At 46.0% G+C, this 19,330-nt stretch overlaps 9 non-coding genes and 1 pseudogene across 9 annotated transcripts; all 10 read right to left on the bottom strand.

Annotated features, from left to right (window-relative positions):
* Window positions 1-940: 940 nt before the first annotated feature.
* On the bottom strand, window positions 941-1,137 carry LOC142292566 (U2 spliceosomal RNA). The gene has a single exon (XR_012750705.1). It is a non-coding gene; the product is annotated as a U2 spliceosomal RNA (small nuclear RNA).
* A 1,290-nt stretch (window positions 1,138-2,427) lies between these two features.
* On the bottom strand, window positions 2,428-2,618 carry LOC142293209 (U2 spliceosomal RNA). Its single transcript, XR_012751193.1, has one exon. It is a non-coding gene; the product is annotated as a U2 spliceosomal RNA (small nuclear RNA).
* Window positions 2,619-3,732: 1,114 nt separating this feature from the next.
* LOC142293305 (U2 spliceosomal RNA) lies at window positions 3,733-3,918 on the bottom strand. Its single transcript, XR_012751276.1, has one exon. It is a non-coding gene; the product is annotated as a U2 spliceosomal RNA (small nuclear RNA).
* Window positions 3,919-10,408: 6,490 nt separating this feature from the next.
* On the bottom strand, window positions 10,409-10,604 carry LOC142293181 (U2 spliceosomal RNA). The gene has a single exon (XR_012751171.1). It is a non-coding gene; the product is annotated as a U2 spliceosomal RNA (small nuclear RNA).
* Window positions 10,605-12,516: 1,912 nt separating this feature from the next.
* Window positions 12,517-12,700, bottom strand: LOC142292651 (U2 spliceosomal RNA). The gene has a single exon (XR_012750771.1). It is a non-coding gene; the product is annotated as a U2 spliceosomal RNA (small nuclear RNA).
* A 1,340-nt stretch (window positions 12,701-14,040) lies between these two features.
* LOC142293294 (U2 spliceosomal RNA) lies at window positions 14,041-14,225 on the bottom strand. Its single transcript, XR_012751266.1, has one exon. It is a non-coding gene; the product is annotated as a U2 spliceosomal RNA (small nuclear RNA).
* A 1,319-nt stretch (window positions 14,226-15,544) lies between these two features.
* Window positions 15,545-15,735, bottom strand: LOC142293221 (U2 spliceosomal RNA). The gene has a single exon (XR_012751205.1). It is a non-coding gene; the product is annotated as a U2 spliceosomal RNA (small nuclear RNA).
* Window positions 15,736-16,849: 1,114 nt separating this feature from the next.
* LOC142293179 (U2 spliceosomal RNA) lies at window positions 16,850-17,044 on the bottom strand. The gene has a single exon (XR_012751169.1). It is a non-coding gene; the product is annotated as a U2 spliceosomal RNA (small nuclear RNA).
* Window positions 17,045-17,741: 697 nt separating this feature from the next.
* On the bottom strand, window positions 17,742-17,883 carry LOC142292746 (U2 spliceosomal RNA; annotated as a pseudogene).
* A 1,114-nt stretch (window positions 17,884-18,997) lies between these two features.
* On the bottom strand, window positions 18,998-19,190 carry LOC142293178 (U2 spliceosomal RNA). The gene has a single exon (XR_012751168.1). It is a non-coding gene; the product is annotated as a U2 spliceosomal RNA (small nuclear RNA).
* Window positions 19,191-19,330: the final 140 nt, after the last annotated feature.

Below are 19,330 nucleotides of genomic sequence, written 5' to 3' on the forward strand. Positions count from 1 at the left end.
CCGCCGCCCACTGCAATGAATCTGAATAACTCCTCCTTTTGGGCACAAGCACCTCCCCTGCCCCTTGCAGTCTTTCCAATTCATGATACAAAAAGACGGACAGGACAGGTCGCCTGACTTTCCGTCACTGCCACCCTTTGCCATCCTTACCTGTAGAAAGCCCTTTCATCATCCCCAAACCCTAATCTTTTCCCTTCACTTCCCAGCCCCCAAACCCTGCCCTCTGAACCCTTCTCACCCCCCGCATCCCTTGTCCTGTGATCCCCCTACCACCCGGGAAAAAAACGGCTTGACCCCTCCTTCCACTAGCCCACCCTCCTACCCAAAGAGCAATTTCTGCTGTGCAGCTGTCTTTCTAGGCAGCAGCGCTATTGTGATGTCATCGGGGGGCATTGTGACAAGCCGCCAGTGTTCCGTCTCTTCATGTTGTGCACTGTTCAAACGGAAAATACATCAACAGGCAGACCACAGAAAAGCGTACTAACAAAGGTTAGAGGGGGGGCTTTCTCAGAGGGCTTTTTACAGTTTGTCTATTCCCAATTAGCCGGTTTAGTATACTTAATGAAAGTACTAATTCTTTCATAGGTCGCCCATTCTTAGTATTTGACGTTCCTTATATTGCGGTATCAGGCTATGCAGCAGGTTGCAACACACCTGTGGTCACTGCAGCAGCTGACTCCACTTTGTCCAAAAGGGATCTATTCCATTCAATTGCACATGATCTAGATTAGACTGAGAACAAGATACTGCACGGGACATAGCAGAGTTGGTGAAGTTGAGTGGTGATGAGTTTGCTATTTGGATGAATAAAGCAAGTAAAAAGTGAAAAGTGAATGGGCCAAATTGAGGTGCATATGAAGTTGCTTGCTTTCTTTCAATTCGTTAATCGTGCTAATATGAATCAGGTGAATTGAGTTCTGCTTTTGGAAACTGGGTTAAGAAGGGGTGCACCGTTCCTGGAGGTACTGCAATACCAGGTCAATGCGTGGAGTGGACAGAGCAAGCTCTTTTTCCATCTCCCTGTTCTAAAAATCCATTTAATATATGGTCCCCAGATAGGGGACGTATCAGATATTAAACTGATAAGAACAGATTTTTTTTTTTTTTTTTTTTTTGAAGGATGAGTTTGAAAATAATAAAGTGACCGCCTCTCGTTGCCCAGGTAACCGTCCGTCACAAGAGGGCTATGACATCCTACGATGCACACTCCCTCAAGGCCAGCAGTTGTGCAATACCCTGGCACCTTTCAGCACCAACCAAGGTAGTACCCTCCCAAACTACACTTGATCTTAGCCAAAAGGCCGAGAAGCGATAACCAGAATTGGTTTGGGCCTCGAGTGGCACCCTGGCCTCAGCCGGACACATCTTAGGGAGAGAGAGTGAGAGGGAGACAAACCCACGCCTACAGAAGACATTTTGTCACCCAAGCCAACCCTTGAAAAGGCTGCTTTGCACAGCAAAAACACGAAGAATGGTGCGCTTTGCAGCCGCCGCCCACTGCAATGAATCTGAATAACTCCTCCTTTTGGGCACAAGCACCTCCCCTGCCCCTTGCAGTCTTTCCAATTCATGATACAAAAAGACGGACAGGACAGGTCGCCTGACTTTCCGTCACTGCCACCCTTTGCCATCCTTACCTGTAGAAAGCCCTTTCATCATCCCCAAACCCTAATCTTTTCCCTTCACTTCCCAGCCCCCAAACCCTGCCCTCTGAACCCTTCTCACCCCCCGCATCCCTTGTCCTGTGATCCCCCTACCACCCGGGAAAAAAACGGCTTGACCCCTCCTTCCACTAGCCCACCCTCCTACCCAAAGAGCAATTTCTGCTGTGCAGCTGTCTTTCTAGGCAGCAGCGCTATTGTGATGTCATCGGGGGGCATTGTGACAAGCCGCCAGTGTTCCGTCTCTTCATGTTGTGCACTGTTCAAACGGAAAATACATCAACAGGCAGACCACAGAAAAGCGTACTAACAAAGGTTAGAGGGGGGGCTTTCTCAGAGGGCTTTTTACAGTTTGTCTATTCCCAATTAGCCGGTTTAGTATACTTAATGAAAGTACTAATTCTTTCATAGGTCGCCCATTCTTAGTATTTGACGTTCCTTATATTGCGGTATCAGGCTATGCAGCAGGTTGCAACACACCTGTGGTCACTGCAGCAGCTGACTCCACTTTGTCCAAAAGGGATCTATTCCATTCAATTGCACATGATCTAGATTAGACTGAGAACAAGATACTGCACGGGACATAGCAGAGTTGGTGAAGTTGAGTGGTGATGAGTTTGCTATTTGGATGAATAAAGCAAGTAAAAAGTGAAAAGTGAATGGGCCAAATTGAGGTGCATATGAAGTTGCTTGCTTTCTTTCAATTCGTTAATCGTGCTAATATGAATCAGGTGAATTGAGTTCTGCTTTTGGAAACTGGGTTAAGAAGGGGTGCACCGTTCCTGGAGGTACTGCAATACCAGGTCAATGCGTGGAGTGGACAGAGCAAGCTCTTTTTCCATCTCCCTGTTCTAAAAATCCATTTAATATATGGTCCCCAGATAGGGGACGTATCAGATATTAAACTGATAAGAACAGATACTACACTTGATCTTAGCCAAAAGGCCGAGAAGCGATAACCAGAATTGGTTTGGGCCTCGAGTGGCACCCTGGCCTCAGCCGGACACATCTTAGGGAGAGAGAGTGAGAGGGAGACAAACCCACGCCTACAGAAGACATTTTGTCACCCAAGCCAACCCTTGAAAAGGCTGCTTTGCACAGCAAAAACACGAAGAATGGTGCGCTTTGCAGCCGCCGCCCACTGCAATGAATCTGAATAACTCCTCCTTTTGGGCACAAGCACCTCCCCTGCCCCTTGCAGTCTTTCCAATTCATGATACAAAAAGACGGACAGGACAGGTCGCCTGACTTTCCGTCACTGCCACCCTTTGCCATCCTTACCTGTAGAAAGCCCTTTCATCATCCCCAAACCCTAATCTTTTCCCTTCACTTCCCAGCCCCCAAACCCTGCCCTCTGAACCCTTCTCACCCCCCGCATCCCTTGTCCTGTGATCCCCCTACCACCCGGGAAAAAAACGGCTTGACCCCTCCTTCCACTAGCCCACCCTCCTACCCAAAGAGCAATTTCTGCTGTGCAGCTGTCTTTCTAGGCAGCAGCGCTATTGTGATGTCATCGGGGGGCATTGTGACAAGCCGCCAGTGTTCCGTCTCTTCATGTTGTGCACTGTTCAAACGGAAAATACATCAACAGGCAGACCACAGAAAAGCGTACTAACAAAGGTTAGAGGGGGGGCTTTCTCAGAGGGCTTTTTACAGTTTGTCTATTCCCAATTAGCCGGTTTAGTATACTTAATGAAAGTACTAATTCTTTCATAGGTCGCCCATTCTTAGTATTTGACGTTCCTTATATTGCGGTATCAGGCTATGCAGCAGGTTGCAACACACCTGTGGTCACTGCAGCAGCTGACTCCACTTTGTCCAAAAGGGATCTATTCCATTCAATTGCACATGATCTAGATTAGACTGAGAACAAGATACTGCACGGGACATAGCAGAGTTGGTGAAGTTGAGTGGTGATGAGTTTGCTATTTGGATGAATAAAGCAAGTAAAAAGTGAAAAGTGAATGGGCCAAATTGAGGTGCATATGAAGTTGCTTGCTTTCTTTCAATTCGTTAATCGTGCTAATATGAATCAGGTGAATTGAGTTCTGCTTTTGGAAACTGGGTTAAGAAGGGGTGCACCGTTCCTGGAGGTACTGCAATACCAGGTCAATGCGTGGAGTGGACAGAGCAAGCTCTTTTTCCATCTCCCTGTTCTAAAAATCCATTTAATATATGGTCCCCAGATAGGGGACGTATCAGATATTAAACTGATAAGAACAGATTTTTTTTTTAACTTGGAAGTACCTAAAACAAGGTACACCCGTTTATTATTGGATATAAAAGTACATTACATTAAAAACATTCCATTTTACAACATTTTCTGTGATTACATCTGTATCTCAATTACAGAATATCAAAACATCATTTACATTTGTATTGCATATAGTAAGCAGTCTACATATTACAAGTCCTTTACACTACAGGGCTTCACTCCTATAAAGAACACTATCCACAATTCCTTTACACTCAACCTATAAATTATATACAAAAATTGTTCCTTTAAATTGCGGAGTTCCACTCCTTTACAAACCACTGTTTCGATAAAATGACATTCTTCTTCTTGTCCAGAATATAATACAGATACATATCACTAAAAGCCAAATCTATAACATCCTGCACAGATATAACATCATGCTTAAAAAGAAGGATGTTCCTGGCCTTCCACAGAGCTTCCTTGACTGTGCTGATTGTCTTCCATGCGATGATCTTCTTATTGACGGTGGGACATTCCACATACCCAAATAAAACAGACTCAAAAGTCAGATCTCTGATGTCCGTCATTTTTTGCAATAAAGGAAAAATTCGTGTCCATATTTGTCGTGCAAAAGAACAAGTCCATAAAATATGTAGTACCGTCTCATCTCCGAAGCATCTTTCCCTTGGACATCTGGCAGTAGTCACAAGTCCTCTTCTGTGTTGGAATGCTCTGCATGGAAGACAATCATGCACACAGCTCCAGGCCAGGTCCTTCTGGGAATTAAAAAGGTACGATGCATTAATATTTTGAAATATTTCAACACACTTAATTTCATTAAAATTCCCAATCTGTGTTATTGGCTGTTTATCCTTAAAACACTTTAAAATCTTCTTGCTGTCTTTTATATCCTCTACAATTTTCCCTTTCAAATCATAAGAATTAACAATAGTTTCCAAAATAACATAACTATCTGGCATATTAAAAGCGTACGGGGAACTTAAAACCGTTTGAAACCAACCAAGACGTCTCATAAAATAACCCGTATTAAAACGAATAAAATATGACCAGTAGTTAGATTTTGAAAGGGCATTAAAACACAAAACAAAAAACCTTATATAAACAAAAGCTCTAAAATCTGGAAAATCTTTGCCACCTTTTTCTTTAGGTTTAATTACCACTTCTCTTTTTAATTTCTCCATCTTAGAATTCCAAAAAAAAGTAAAACACGCTTTGATGATCTGGTTAAAAATTCGTGTGGGAGGAGGGAAGACAAGGCTCAAATACAACAACAGAGGAAGAATGACCATTTTTATAATCAGAACCTTCCCCTCCATCGTCAGCTTTCGTAGCCTCCACATACACAGCTTTTGATTCACCTTTTGTGCAATGACCTCCCAACTTTCTTTCCCTTTATTTGTCTCATTAAAAATCACCCCTAAAATCTTCACAGACTCACATTCAGGTACTGGAATATCATTTAGTGTCATATTCCCCACATTTAGAATACCACTTTTGTTTAAATTAACCTTAAAACCAGACCCACAACAAAAATATTCTACCTGTTTCAACGCTTTCCTAATAGACAGAGCATCTTTACAAATTACCACCACATCATCCATGTAACCCGTTACCTTAGCTTCCAAACCACCTCCCCCCGGCAACGGGATACCACGGATCTGTTTATCTCTCCTTAAAGCACAAAGTAACGGTTCAAGGGCACACACAAATAATAAAGGGGACAATGGGCAACCTTGTTTAACCCCAGAGTTTAAAACCACCTCCTTCGTTTTAAAACCATTAACTAAAATTTTACTTGTACAATTGTGATAAAATGCTTTAAGAGACAATAAAAATCCTTCAGGTATTCCCATGCGTGATAAAACCTTAAATAGGAACTGATGTGACACTCTGTCAAAGGCTTTCTCGAAGTCTAAGGACAGGACCGCCAACTGACTCCCCCTTGACTTTGTGTCATCAATCACATCTTTGATTAAATTTAAGTTTTCCCACACACTCCTTCCCGGTATACCGCACACTTGATTTATATGAATTATATTCTCTATCACTTTTTTCAATCTAGTTGCACATATTTTTGCCAGTATTTTGTAATCACAATTTAAAAGAGTGATAGGTCTCCAATTTTTTAGACTAGATTTGTCTCCTATTTTATGTATGAGGGAAACCTCACCCCTCCTCCATGAGGTGGGGAGAATTTTTGTTCTAAAAACCTCACTAAAAACAGAAAACAAATCCTCTTGTAAAATGTCATAAAAGGTGGAATAAAACTCTATAGGTATGCCATCGGGTCCCGGTACTTTACCAGCCTTAAAACTCCCCACCGCGTCTGATACCTCTTCCTCACTCAGGTCCTGTATTAAAAATTCTTGTGAAACAGGGTCAAGACTGATGGAAATATCATCTAAAATACTTTCTGTAAAACAATTATCAATACTTTTTGTGTTAAAAAGCTCAGAATAATACTCATACACTTTGGCTAAAATCCCCTCTATATTTTGTTCACCTTCCATAGAGTTGATAAAAACCCGCTTTTCCACCATACATTTAAAAAAATACCTCGAACAAGTTTCATTATTTTCAATATGTTTAACCTTAGCATGAAAAATAAGCTCTTTCCCTTTTTGTTCTAGTGTGTGGTGGATTTCATTTTTTAGGTCACTAATATCTTTCTCCACATCCATATCATTATTTCTTAATTTATATAAGGTTTGTAACCTGGTAGTAAGTTGGGTATAAAATTCTCTCTTTTCCTTTACCTTCTGTGCTCCTGCCTTAATAAAAAAATCTTTTATATTTTTTTTCATTTTTTCCCACCACCTGCTGATGGGAATACGAGGGTCTCTTATTCTCTTAAAATATAAATAGAAATTAGTAAAATCAGTTAAAATTTGAGGGTCTTCTAAAAGGGAGATATTTAACTTCCAAGAACCTTTCCCTTTTTTAAAAAGATCATCATGTTTTACATGAAAGGATAATAATTTATGGTCAGAAAATGCATTAGTTAGAAGCTCACATTTAAAAGGCAGCACGGACTTTGAGCAGAAAATAAAATCAATCCTGGAGCTACAGTTAACATTACTCCATGTTACCCAGTCCTGCAATGGTAAATCTCTATTACATTCCTTAAAAACATCGTTTAATCTAAAATCCAGCACAATGTTTCTAAGCATAAAAGAAGTTTTATCATAATTTCTGCTTGTTGCGCTGGAAATTCTTTTCTCACCACCAAGAATGCAATTAAAATCACCTGCTAAAACCATCGGGGTAGAGTCATTAAGAAATAAGGGTAACATATCTAACATTTCAGCTCTTTCTTGCTTGTCTGCGGATCCATAAAAATTTAAAAATTGCCATTTGTAACCATCAATAATAGCTTGAACTAATAAAATTCTGCCAGGTAAAATCTCTTGAACAGAATCAATAAACGCATTCCCCCTAAAAAGAATGGCGACCCCTGCTGACTTGGACCCATTTGACCCCGACCACACTGAGGGTCCATACGTCCAATCTTTCTGATACTCATGGTAATTTAAACTGTGTGATATAGAACACTCTTGTAAAAAGAATACAGTTGCAGTCAGAGTAGTAAGAAAATCAAACAACGCCACTCTTTTTGCCTGTGTTTTAAGCCCTCTCACATTTAGAGACACACCCTTAACCCCTGCCATAAGAGAAAAGAAGAAGGATAATTAAATATTTCTAAACTCTTACCTCAGCTGGTTCAGACGTCTCCTTCAGAGTAGGATAGATCGTCGGAGATGACCGTTTGCAAGGAGTCCGTATCTGAGGACTCCCCATTGGTTAACGTCTCAGGCTGCACACCTCCCGGGACAGACTGAGTTCTCATACTAGTAATTTGCATCTGGTCAGCTGACCCGTCTCCCTGCTCCAGACACTCCATCCCATCTCCTTTAAGGGAATAGTCAGGGAGAGTCTCATCGAGCACACGCGCCTCGGGTGTAATCAGCACATTGACCGGGGTCTCCGGGATCACGGAGGCAGCCACCCCAGTCCCCATCTCCATTTCTGAAGAGGGTAGGGTAACTCCCTCCTGCTGACACGCCATTGGGTTCCCACCATCATCCGGAGGGTCCGGAGGGGGTACTACCTCAGGTTCCCTCTGAGACCCCTGCAACTTACGTCTCTTTGGTCCAGAAGTCTGGCATCTGGGAGTCATCCCGGGAGTACACGAAGACGAGGATTGGCCTTTGGCAGATACTTCTGGCCTCTCTACGGAGGCCGCCTCCGGCCTTCTGCCCTGCCGTTCCCTCCTTTCCTTCGCCATTTCATCCGACACGGGGACGCCTTCTGCAGCCTGAGTTTGTTTGCTTGGCTCATCTCCGTCTCTCTCTCCATCCTCCCTTCCCACAGGCCTGTCCGAACCAGCCGAGGGTTGGTCAGGGGCCGAGGGCTTCTCCACTCGTGATTTTCCCCAGACATTCCTGTAGGGACATTTGAAAAAAGAGTGAGTGTTTGACATACAATTAGTACATATGCTTCCTTTTGGACATTTATCAGTCTTATGATCTTTACCTCCACAAGAAACACAAGTCACATCACAATCAGAATGTCCATATTTTTTACATTTACGACAAAAGGGAGGCATACCATTAAAAAAAAGGTCGCCATTCGTATTACCTATTTTAAAACGGGCTGGAGGTAAACGTATACCTCCTGCTACCGTAGGGTCCTTAATACAAGTGACAACATACCTCCATTTACTACTCCATATGCCACATTCATTCATTACCTTCCCTTGACACACCACCTTGGAAAAAAAATTATTAAGGAATGAAGTAATCTCAGTCTCAGTCACATAAGGAGAGTAAATTTTAACAATAAGAATCTTTACATCGTCAATTTTGTGTTCTACAATAGTTATACCTTTAAGGGATGGTTTCTTTTGGAAAATCACATCCGGATCCTTAGTTTTAGTACAGAAATCTCGGTGGATACCCTCTCCTGTAAAGGTAATATCGAACACACCTCGTCGAGGGTAGTCCTGGATGGCCAAGATTTCCTGTTTACGCACTGAGAAGGTGCGTTCAAGCACCTCTCCCACGACATATCTTAGGCCACGACCATCACTCCCTCCTTTATCGAAGTATACCCGTACCGTATGCTTTAGGCGAGCATAGGTGGGAATATCGCCAGGATCCGCATCCATGGCAACGGGGGATTTTCCGCAACAAAATACTCACTGGAAAATCCAAAGATAATCCAGCTGAGCGATCGCAACTCGTTGTCTGGGGACTAAGCCCAACTCCCAAAAGCAGCAGAGGATTGGATCCCACTACAAGAGTGGGACCCGCACCTAAGGCCAAAAGGCGGGGTACCCCAGACACCTAATGTGCTACAACCAGATGCTAGCAGGATTACCAACACCAGATCGCAGCCAAAAGGCCGAGAAGCGATAACCAGAATTGGTTTGGGCCTCGAGTGGCACCCTGGCCTCAGCCGGACACATCTTAGGGAGAGAGAGTGAGAGGGAGACAAACCCACGCCTACAGAAGACATTTTGTCACCCAAGCCAACCCTTGAAAAGGCTGCTTTGCACAGCAAAAACACGAAGAATGGTGCGCTTTGCAGCCGCCGCCCACTGCAATGAATCTGAATAACTCCTCCTTTTGGGCACAAGCACCTCCCCTGCCCCTTGCAGTCTTTCCAATTCATGATACAAAAAGACGGACAGGACAGGTCGCCTGACTTTCCGTCACTGCCACCCTTTGCCATCCTTACCTGTAGAAAGCCCTTTCATCATCCCCAAACCCTAATCTTTTCCCTTCACTTCCCAGCCCCCAAACCCTGCCCTCTGAACCCTTCTCACCCCCCGCATCCCTTGTCCTGTGATCCCCCTACCACCCGGGAAAAAAACGGCTTGACCCCTCCTTCCACTAGCCCACCCTCCTACCCAAAGAGCAATTTCTGCTGTGCAGCTGTCTTTCTAGGCAGCAGCGCTATTGTGATGTCATCGGGGGGCATTGTGACAAGCCGCCAGTGTTCCGTCTCTTCATGTTGTGCACTGTTCAAACGGAAAATACATCAACAGGCAGACCACAGAAAAGCGTACTAACAAAGGTTAGAGGGGGGGCTTTCTCAGAGGGCTTTTTACAGTTTGTCTATTCCCAATTAGCCGGTTTAGTATACTTAATGAAAGTACTAATTCTTTCATAGGTCGCCCATTCTTAGTATTTGACGTTCCTTATATTGCGGTATCAGGCTATGCAGCAGGTTGCAACACACCTGTGGTCACTGCAGCAGCTGACTCCACTTTGTCCAAAAGGGATCTATTCCATTCAATTGCACATGATCTAGATTAGACTGAGAACAAGATACTGCACGGGACATAGCAGAGTTGGTGAAGTTGAGTGGTGATGAGTTTGCTATTTGGATGAATAAAGCAAGTAAAAAGTGAAAAGTGAATGGGCCAAATTGAGGTGCATATGAAGTTGCTTGCTTTCTTTCAATTCGTTAATCGTGCTAATATGAATCAGGTGAATTGAGTTCTGCTTTTGGAAACTGGGTTAAGAAGGGGTGCACCGTTCCTGGAGGTACTGCAATACCAGGTCAATGCGTGGAGTGGACAGAGCAAGCTCTTTTTCCATCTCCCTGTTCTAAAAATCCATTTAATATATGGTCCCCAGATAGGGGACGTATCAGATATTAAACTGATAAGAACAGATTTTGATTTAATGAAGCTTTCCAAAGCACCACAAAAAATGCATGACCGAAGTCACACCAAAAACAGTGCAAAGGCTAGGATTCGTGTGGACCCCACCGTGAGGAGAGGGTCCCCAAAAATCAACCCCGTCCCTCCGAGCCAGAAGGCCACAGCAAGGGTCAGGGATCTTCGGTGCTCCCCCAAGCCGAAGCCTGGTTGAGCCTTGTCGTTGCTCCCAGCGTCCACCCAGGCATCTTACCCAAGTGGAGTAGAGAGCTACTAGTTGTTGGTTTCGCAGCCGAAACTGCCCGGACCGTCAACCGGTGTTGGTTTCTCAGCCCAAGGCTAACCGGACCTCCAACCGGGTGTTGGTTTCTCAGCCGAAGCTGACCCAGACCTCCAACCGGGTGTTGGTTTCTCAGCCGAAGCTGACCCAGACCTCCAACCGGGTGTTAGTTTCTCAGCCCAAAGCTGACCAGACCTCCGACCGGGATTATAAAAATTTCCCTTCCTAGCCAGAAGGCCGGGATAGGGTAATATGCTCAAAAAGTATGAAAAGGCAAGGTACGGTGTGCTACAGAGCCCAAGGCTTGCCGGGGTCCCAAGCCAGCAAGCTCAGACTCACTCCAGGGTCGTCAGTCCTGGGGCACGTTGTACCATAGCCCCCCACCCTTACTCAGTCTAATAGCCTCGATCCTGGTAGGGCCATGTTTTCCTCTAGATGAATATACTATCCACCCAGAGTACTAGCAAGCGCAACCTTCCAGTGTGCATTGTATCATTGTACTAAGGTGGCCTGGAGCTTAAACCACCTCTTCGAACAACACTACACTTGATCTTAGCCAAAAGGCCGAGAAGCGATAACCAGAATTGGTTTGGGCCTCGAGTGGCACCCTGGCCTCAGCCGGACACATCTTAGGGAGAGAGAGTGAGAGGGAGACAAACCCACGCCTACAGAAGACATTTTGTCACCCAAGCCAACCCTTGAAAAGGCTGCTTTGCACAGCAAAAACACGAAGAATGGTGCGCTTTGCAGCCGCCGCCCACTGCAATGAATCTGAATAACTCCTCCTTTTGGGCACAAGCACCTCCCCTGCCCCTTGCAGTCTTTCCAATTCATGATACAAAAAGACGGACAGGACAGGTCGCCTGACTTTCCGTCACTGCCACCCTTTGCCATCCTTACCTGTAGAAAGCCCTTTCATCATCCCCAAACCCTAATCTTTTCCCTTCACTTCCCAGCCCCCAAACCCTGCCCTCTGAACCCTTCTCACCCCCCGCATCCCTTGTCCTGTGATCCCCTTACCACCCGGGAAAAAAACGGCTTGACCCCTCCTTCCACTAGCCCACCCTCCTACCCAAAGAGCAATTTCTGCTGTGCAGCTGTCTTTCTAGGCAGCAGCGCTATTGTGATGTCATCGGGGGGCATTGTGACAAGCCGCCAGTGTTCCGTCTCTTCATGTTGTGCACTGTTCAAACGGAAAATACATCAACAGGCAGACCACAGAAAAGCGTACTAACAAAGGTTAGAGGGGGGGCTTTCTCAGAGGGCTTTTTACAGTTTGTCTATTCCCAATTAGCCGGTTTAGTATACTTAATGAAAGTACTAATTCTTTCATAGGTTGCCCATTCTTAGTATTTGACGTTCCTTATATTGCGGTATCAGGCTATGCAGCAGGTTGCAACACACCTGTGGTCACTGCAGCAGCTGACTCCACTTTGTCCAAAAGGGATCTATTCCATTCAATTGCACATGATCTAGATTAGACTGAGAACAAGATACTGCACGGGACATAGCAGAGTTGGTGAAGTTGAGTGGTGATGAGTTTGATATTTGGATGAATAAAGCAAGTAAAAAGTGAAAAGTGAATGGGCCAAATTGAGGTGCATATGAAGTTGCTTGCTTTCTTTCAATTCGTTAATCGTGCTAATATGAATCAGGTGAATTGAGTTCTGCTTTTGGAAACTGGGTTAAGAAAGGGTGCACCGTTCCTGGAGGTACTGCAATACCAGGTCAATGCGTGGAGTGGACAGAGCAAGCTCTTTTTCCATCTCCCTGTTCTAAAAATCCATTTAATATATGGTCCACAGATAGGGGACGTATCAGATATTAAACTGATAAGAACAGATTTTTTTTTTTTTTTTTTTTTTAAATTTCATCCGCAAATTTCAGAAAACGGTCATCGGCCACCACACAAAAGCGCAGTGCCGCAGGTGATCGCCTCCCGAGCCCAGGAACCACCAGCCATAAGGGGACGTAAGCACCAAAAGGCGCAACAATCCCCGAGGCCGGCGGTTGTGCAAGCCCGGGCCCCTCCCAGCCAAGACCAAGGAAAACCCAATGAAGGGACTACACTTGATCTTAGCCAAAAGGCCGAGAAGCGATAACCAGAATTGGTTTGGGCCTCGAGTGGCACCCTGGCCTCAGCCGGACACATCTTAGGGAGAGAGAGTGAGAGGGAGACAAACCCACGCCTACAGAAGACATTTTGTCACCCAAGCCAACCCTTGAAAAGGCTGCTTTGCACAGCAAAAACACGAAGAATGGTGCGCTTTGCAGCCGCCGCCCACTGCAATGAATCTGAATAACTCCTCCTTTTGGGCACAAGCACCTCCCCTGCCCCTTGCAGTCTTTCCAATTCATGATACAAAAAGACGGACAGGACAGGTCGCCTGACTTTCCGTCACTGCCACCCTTTGCCATCCTTACCTGTAGAAAGCCCTTTCATCATCCCCAAACCCTAATCTTTTCCCTTCACTTCCCAGCCCCCAAACCCTGCCCTCTGAACCCTTCTCACCCCCCGCATCCCTTGTCCTGTGATCCCCCTACCACCCGGGAAAAAAACGGCTTGACCCCTCCTTCCACTAGCCCACCCTCCTACCCAAAGAGCAATTTCTGCTGTGCAGCTGTCTTTCTAGGCAGCAGCGCTATTGTGATGTCATCGGGGGGCATTGTGACAAGCCGCCAGTGTTCCGTCTCTTCATGTTGTGCACTGTTCAAACGGAAAATACATCAACAGGCAGACCACAGAAAAGCGTACTAACAAAGGTTAGAGGGGGGGCTTTCTCAGAGGGCTTTTTACAGTTTGTCTATTCCCAATTAGCCGGTTTAGTATACTTAATGAAAGTACTAATTCTTTCATAGGTCGCCCATTCTTAGTATTTGACGTTCCTTATATTGCGGTATCAGGCTATGCAGCAGGTTGCAACACACCTGTGGTCACTGCAGCAGCTGACTCCACTTTGTCCAAAAGGGATCTATTCCATTCAATTGCACATGATCTAGATTAGACTGAGAACAAGATACTGCACGGGACATAGCAGAGTTGGTGAAGTTGAGTGGTGATGAGTTTGCTATTTGGATGAATAAAGCAAGTAAAAAGTGAAAAGTGAATGGGCCAAATTGAGGTGCATATGAAGTTGCTTGCTTTCTTTCAATTCGTTAATCGTGCTAATATGAATCAGGTGAATTGAGTTCTGCTTTTGGAAACTGGGTTAAGAAGGGGTGCACCGTTCCTGGAGGTACTGCAATACCAGGTCAATGCGTGGAGTGGACAGAGCAAGCTCTTTTTCCATCTCCCTGTTCTAAAAATCCATTTAATATGTGGTCCCCAGATAGGGGACGTATCAGATATTAAACTGATAAGAACAGATGAGATTTCATCCGCAAATTTCAGAAAACGGTCATCGGCCACCACACAATAGCGCAGTGCCGCAGGTGATCGCCTCCCGAGCCCAGGAACCACCAGCCAGAAGGGGACGTAAGCACCAAAAGGCGCAACAATCCCCAAGGCCGGCGGTTGTGCAAGCCCGGGCCCCTCCCAGCCAAGACCAAGGCAAACCCAATGAAGGGACTACACTTGATCTTAGCCAAAAGGCCGAGAAGCGATAACCAGAATTGGTTTGGGCCTCGAGTGGCACCCTGGCCTCAGCCGGACACATCTTAGGGAGAGAGAGTGAGAGGGAGACAAACCCACGCCTACAGAAGACATTTTGTCACCCAAGCCAACCCTTGAAAAGGCTGCTTTGCACAGCAAAAACACGAAGAATGGTGCGCTTTGCAGCCGCCGCCCACTGCAATGAATCTGAATAACTCCTCCTTTTGGGCACAAGCACCTCCCCTGCCCCTTGCAGTCTTTCCAATTCATGATACAAAAAGACGGACAGGACAGGTCGCCTGACTTTCCGTCACTGCCACCCTTTGCCATCCTTACCTGTAGAAAGCCCTTTCATCATCCCCAAACCCTAATCTTTTCCCTTCACTTCCCAGCCCCCAAACCCTGCCCTCTGAACCCTTCTCACCCCCCGCATCCCTTGTCCTGTGATCCCCCTACCACCCGGGAAAAAAACGGCTTGACCCCTCCTTCCACTAGCCCACCCTCCTACCCAAAGAGCAATTTCTGCTGTGCAGCTGTCTTTCTAGGCAGCAGCGCTATTGTGATGTCATCGGGGGGCATTGTGACAAGCCGCCAGTGTTCCGTCTCTTCATGTTGTGCACTGTTCAAACGGAAAATACATCAACAGGCAGACCACAGAAAAGCGTACTAACAAAGGTTAGAGGGGGGGCTTTCTCAGAGGGCTTTTTACAGTTTGTCTATTCCCAATTAGCCGGTTTAGTATACTTAATGAAAGTACTAATTCTTTCATAGGTCGCCCATTCTTAGTATTTGACGTTCCTTATATTGCGGTATCAGGCTATGCAGCAGGTTGCAACACACCTGTGGTCACTGCAGCAGCTGACTCCACTTTGTCCAAAAGGGATCTATTCCATTCAATTGCACATGATCTAGATTAGACTGAGAACAAGATACTGCACGGGACATAGCAGAGTTGGTGAAGTTGAGTGGTGATGAGTTTGCTATTTGGATGAATAAAGCAAGTAAAAAGTGAAAAGTGAATGGGCCAAATTGAGGTGCATATGAAGTTGCTTGCTTTCTTTCAATTCGTTAATCGTGCTAATATGAATCAGGTGAATTGAGTTCTGCTTTTGGAAACTGGGTTAAGAAGGGGTGCACCGTTCCTGGAGGTACTGCAATACCAGGTCAATGCGTGGAGTGGACAGAGCAAGCTCTTTTTCCATCTCCCTGTTCTAAAAATCCATTTAATATATGGTCCCCAGATAGGGGACGTATCAGATATTAAACTGATAAGAACAGATACTACACTTGATCTTAGCCAAAAGGCCGAGAAGCGATAACCAGAATTGGTTTGGGCCTCGAGTGGCACCCTGGCCTCAGCCGGACACATCTTAGGGAGAGAGAGTGAGAGGGAGACAAACCCACGCCTACAGAAGACATTTTCTCACCCAAGCCAACCCTTGAAAAGGCTGCTTTGCACAGCAAAAACACGAAGAATGGTGCGCTTTGCAGCCGCCGCCCACTGCAATGAATCTGAATAACTCCTCCTTTTGGGCACAAGCACCTCCCCTGCCCCTTGCAGTCTTTCCAATTCATGATACAAAAAGACGGACAGGACAGGTCGCCTGACTTTCCGTCACTGCCACCCTTTGCCATCCTTACCTGTAGAAAGCCCTTTCATCATCCCCAAACCCTAATCTTTTCCCTTCACTTCCCAGCCCCCAAACCCTGCCCTCTGAACCCTTCTCACCCCCCGCATCCCTTGTCCTGTGATCCCCCTACCACCCGGGAAAAAAACGGCTTGACCCCTCCTTCCACTAGCCCACCCTCCTACCCAAAGAGCAATTTCTGCTGTGCAGCTGTCTTTCTAGGCAGCAGCGCTATTGTGATGTCATCGGGGGGCATTGTGACAAGCCGCCAGTGTTCCGTCTCTTCATGTTGTGCACTGTTCAAACGGAAAATACATCAACAGGCAGACCACAGAAAAGCGTACTAACAAAGGTTAGAGGGGGGGCTTTCTCAGAGGGCTTTTTACAGTTTGTCTATTCCCAATTAGCCGGTTTAGTATACTTAATGAAAGTACTAATTCTTTCATAGGTCGCCCATTCTTAGTATTTGACGTTCCTTATATTGCGGTATCAGGCTATGCAGCAGGTTGCAACACACCTGTGGTCACTGCAGCAGCTGACTCCACTTTGTCCAAAAGGGATCTATTCCATTCAATTGCACATGATCTAGATTAGACTGAGAACAAGATACTGCACGGGACATAGCAGAGTTGGTGAAGTTGAGTGGTGATGAGTTTGCTATTTGGATGAATAAAGCAAGTAAAAAGTGAAAAGTGAATGGGCCAAATTGAGGTGCATATGAAGTTGCTTGATTTCTTTCAATTCGTTAATCGTGCTAATATGAATCAGGTGAATTGAGTTCTGCTTTTGGAAACTGGGTTAAGAAGGGGTGCACCGTTCCTGGAGGTACTGCAATACCAGGTCAATGCGTGGAGTGGACAGAGCAAGCTCTTTTTCCATCTCCCTGTTCTAAAAATCCATTTAATATATGGTCCCCAGATAGGGGACGTATCAGATATTAAACTGATAAGAACAGATTTTGATTTAATGAAGCTTTCCAAAGCACCGCAAAAATGCATGACCGAAGTCACACCAAAAACAGTGCAAAGGCTAGGATTCGTGTGGACCCCTCCGTGAGAAGAGGATCCCCAAAAATCAACCCCGTCCCTCCGAGCCAGAAGGCCACAGCGAGGGTCAGGGATCTTCGGTGCTCCCCCAAGCCGAAGCCTGGTTGAGCCTTGTTGTTGCTCCCAGCATCCACCGAGGCATCTTACCCAAGTGGAGTAGGGAGCTACTAGTCGTTGGTTTCGCAGCCGAGACTGCCCGGACCGTCAACCGGTGTTGGTTTCTCAGCCCAAAGCTGACCGGACCTCCAACCGGGTGTTGGTTTCTCAGCCCAAGGCTGACCGGACCTCCAACCGGGTGTTGGTTTCTCAGCCCAAGGCTAACCGGACCTCCAACCGGGTGTTGGTTTCTCAGCCAAAGCTGACCCGGACCTCCAACCGGGTGTTGGTTTCTCAGCCCAAAGCTGACCAGACCTCCGACCGGGATTATAAAAATTTCCCTTCTTAGCCAGAAGGCCGGGATAGGGCAATATGCTTGGAAAGTATGAATAGGCAAGGCGCGGCGTGCGACAGAGTCTGAGGCTTACCAGGGTCCCAACCTAGCAAGTTCAGACTCCCTCCAGGGTGTCCATTCCTGGGGCACATTGCACCATAACCCCCACACTTACTCAGTCTAATAGCCTCGATCCTGGTAGGGCCATGGTTTCCTCTAGATGGATATACTATCCTCCCAAAGTACTAACAAGCGCAACCTTCCAGTGTGCATTGCATCATTGTACTAAGGTGGCCGGAGCCTTAAACCACCTTTTCGAACGATACTACACTTGATCTTAGCCAAAAGGCCGAGAAGCGATAACCAGAATTGGTTTGGGCCTCGAGTGGCACCCTGGCCTCAGCCGGACACATCTTAGGGAGAGAGAGTGAGAGGGAGACAAACCCACGCCTACAGAAGACATTTTGTCACCCAAGCCAACCCTTGAAAAGGCTGCTTTGCACAGCAAAAACACGAAGAATGGTGCGCTTTGCAGCCGCCGCCCACTGCAATGAATCTGAATAACTCCTCCTTTTGGGCACAAGCACCTCCCCTGCCCCTTGCAGTCTTTCCAATTCATGATACAAAAAGACGGACAGGACAGGTCGCCTGACTTTCCGTCACTGCCACCCTTTGCCATCCTTACCTGTAGAAAGCCCTTTCATCATCCCCAAACCCTAATCTTTTCCCTTCACTTCCCAGCCCCCAAACCCTGCCCTCTGAACCCTTCTCACCCCCCGCATCCCTTGTCCTGTGATCCCCCTACCACCCGGGAAAAAAACGGCTTGACCCCTCCTTCCACTAGCCCACACTCCTACCCAAAGAGCAATTTCTGCTGTGCAGCTGTCTTTCTAGGCAGCAGCGCTATTGTGATGTCATCGGGGGGCATTGTGACAAGCCGCCAGTGTTCCGTCTCTTCATGTTGTGCACTGTTCAAACGGAAAATACATCAACAGGCAGACCACAGAAAAGCGTACTAACAAAGGTTAGAGGGGGGGCTTTCTCAGAGGGCTTTTTACAGTTTGTCTATTCCCAATTAGCCGGTTTAGTATACTTAATGAAAGTACTAATTCTTTCATAGGTCGCCCATTCTTAGTATTTGACGTTCCTTATATTGCGGTATCAGGCTATGCAGCAGGTTGCAACACACCTGTGGTCACTGCAGCAGCTGACTCCACTTTGTCCAAAAGGGATCTATTCCATTCAATTGCACATGATCTAGATTAGACTGAGAACAAGATACTGCACGGGACATAGCAGAGTTGGTGAAGTTGAGTGGTGATGAGTTTGCTATTTGGATGAATAAAGCAAGTAAAAAGTGAAAAGTGAATGGGCCAAATTGAGGTGCATATGAAGTTGCTTGCTTTCTTTCAATTCGTTAATCGTGCTAATATGAATCAGGTGAATTGAGTTCTGCTTTTGGAAACTGGGTTAAGAAGGGGTGCACCGTTCCTGGAGGTACTGCAATACCAGGTCAATGCGTGGAGTGGACAGAGCAAGCTCTTTTTCCATCTCCCTGTTCTAAAAATCCATTTAATATATGGTCCCCAGATAGGGGACGTATCAGATATTAAACTGATAAGAACAGATTTTTGATTTAATGAAGCTTTCCAAACCACCACAAAAAATGCATGACCGAAGTCACACCAAAAACAGTGCAAAGGCTAGGATTCGTGTGGACCCCACTGTGAGGAGAGGGTCCCCAAAAATCAACCCCGTCCCTCCGAGCCAGAAGGCCACAGCAAGGGTCAGGGATCTTCGGTGCTCCC

This window comes from Anomaloglossus baeobatrachus, chromosome 2 (genome assembly GCF_048569485.1).
Source record: "Anomaloglossus baeobatrachus isolate aAnoBae1 chromosome 2, aAnoBae1.hap1, whole genome shotgun sequence".
Taxonomy (NCBI): domain Eukaryota; kingdom Metazoa; phylum Chordata; class Amphibia; order Anura; family Aromobatidae; genus Anomaloglossus; species Anomaloglossus baeobatrachus.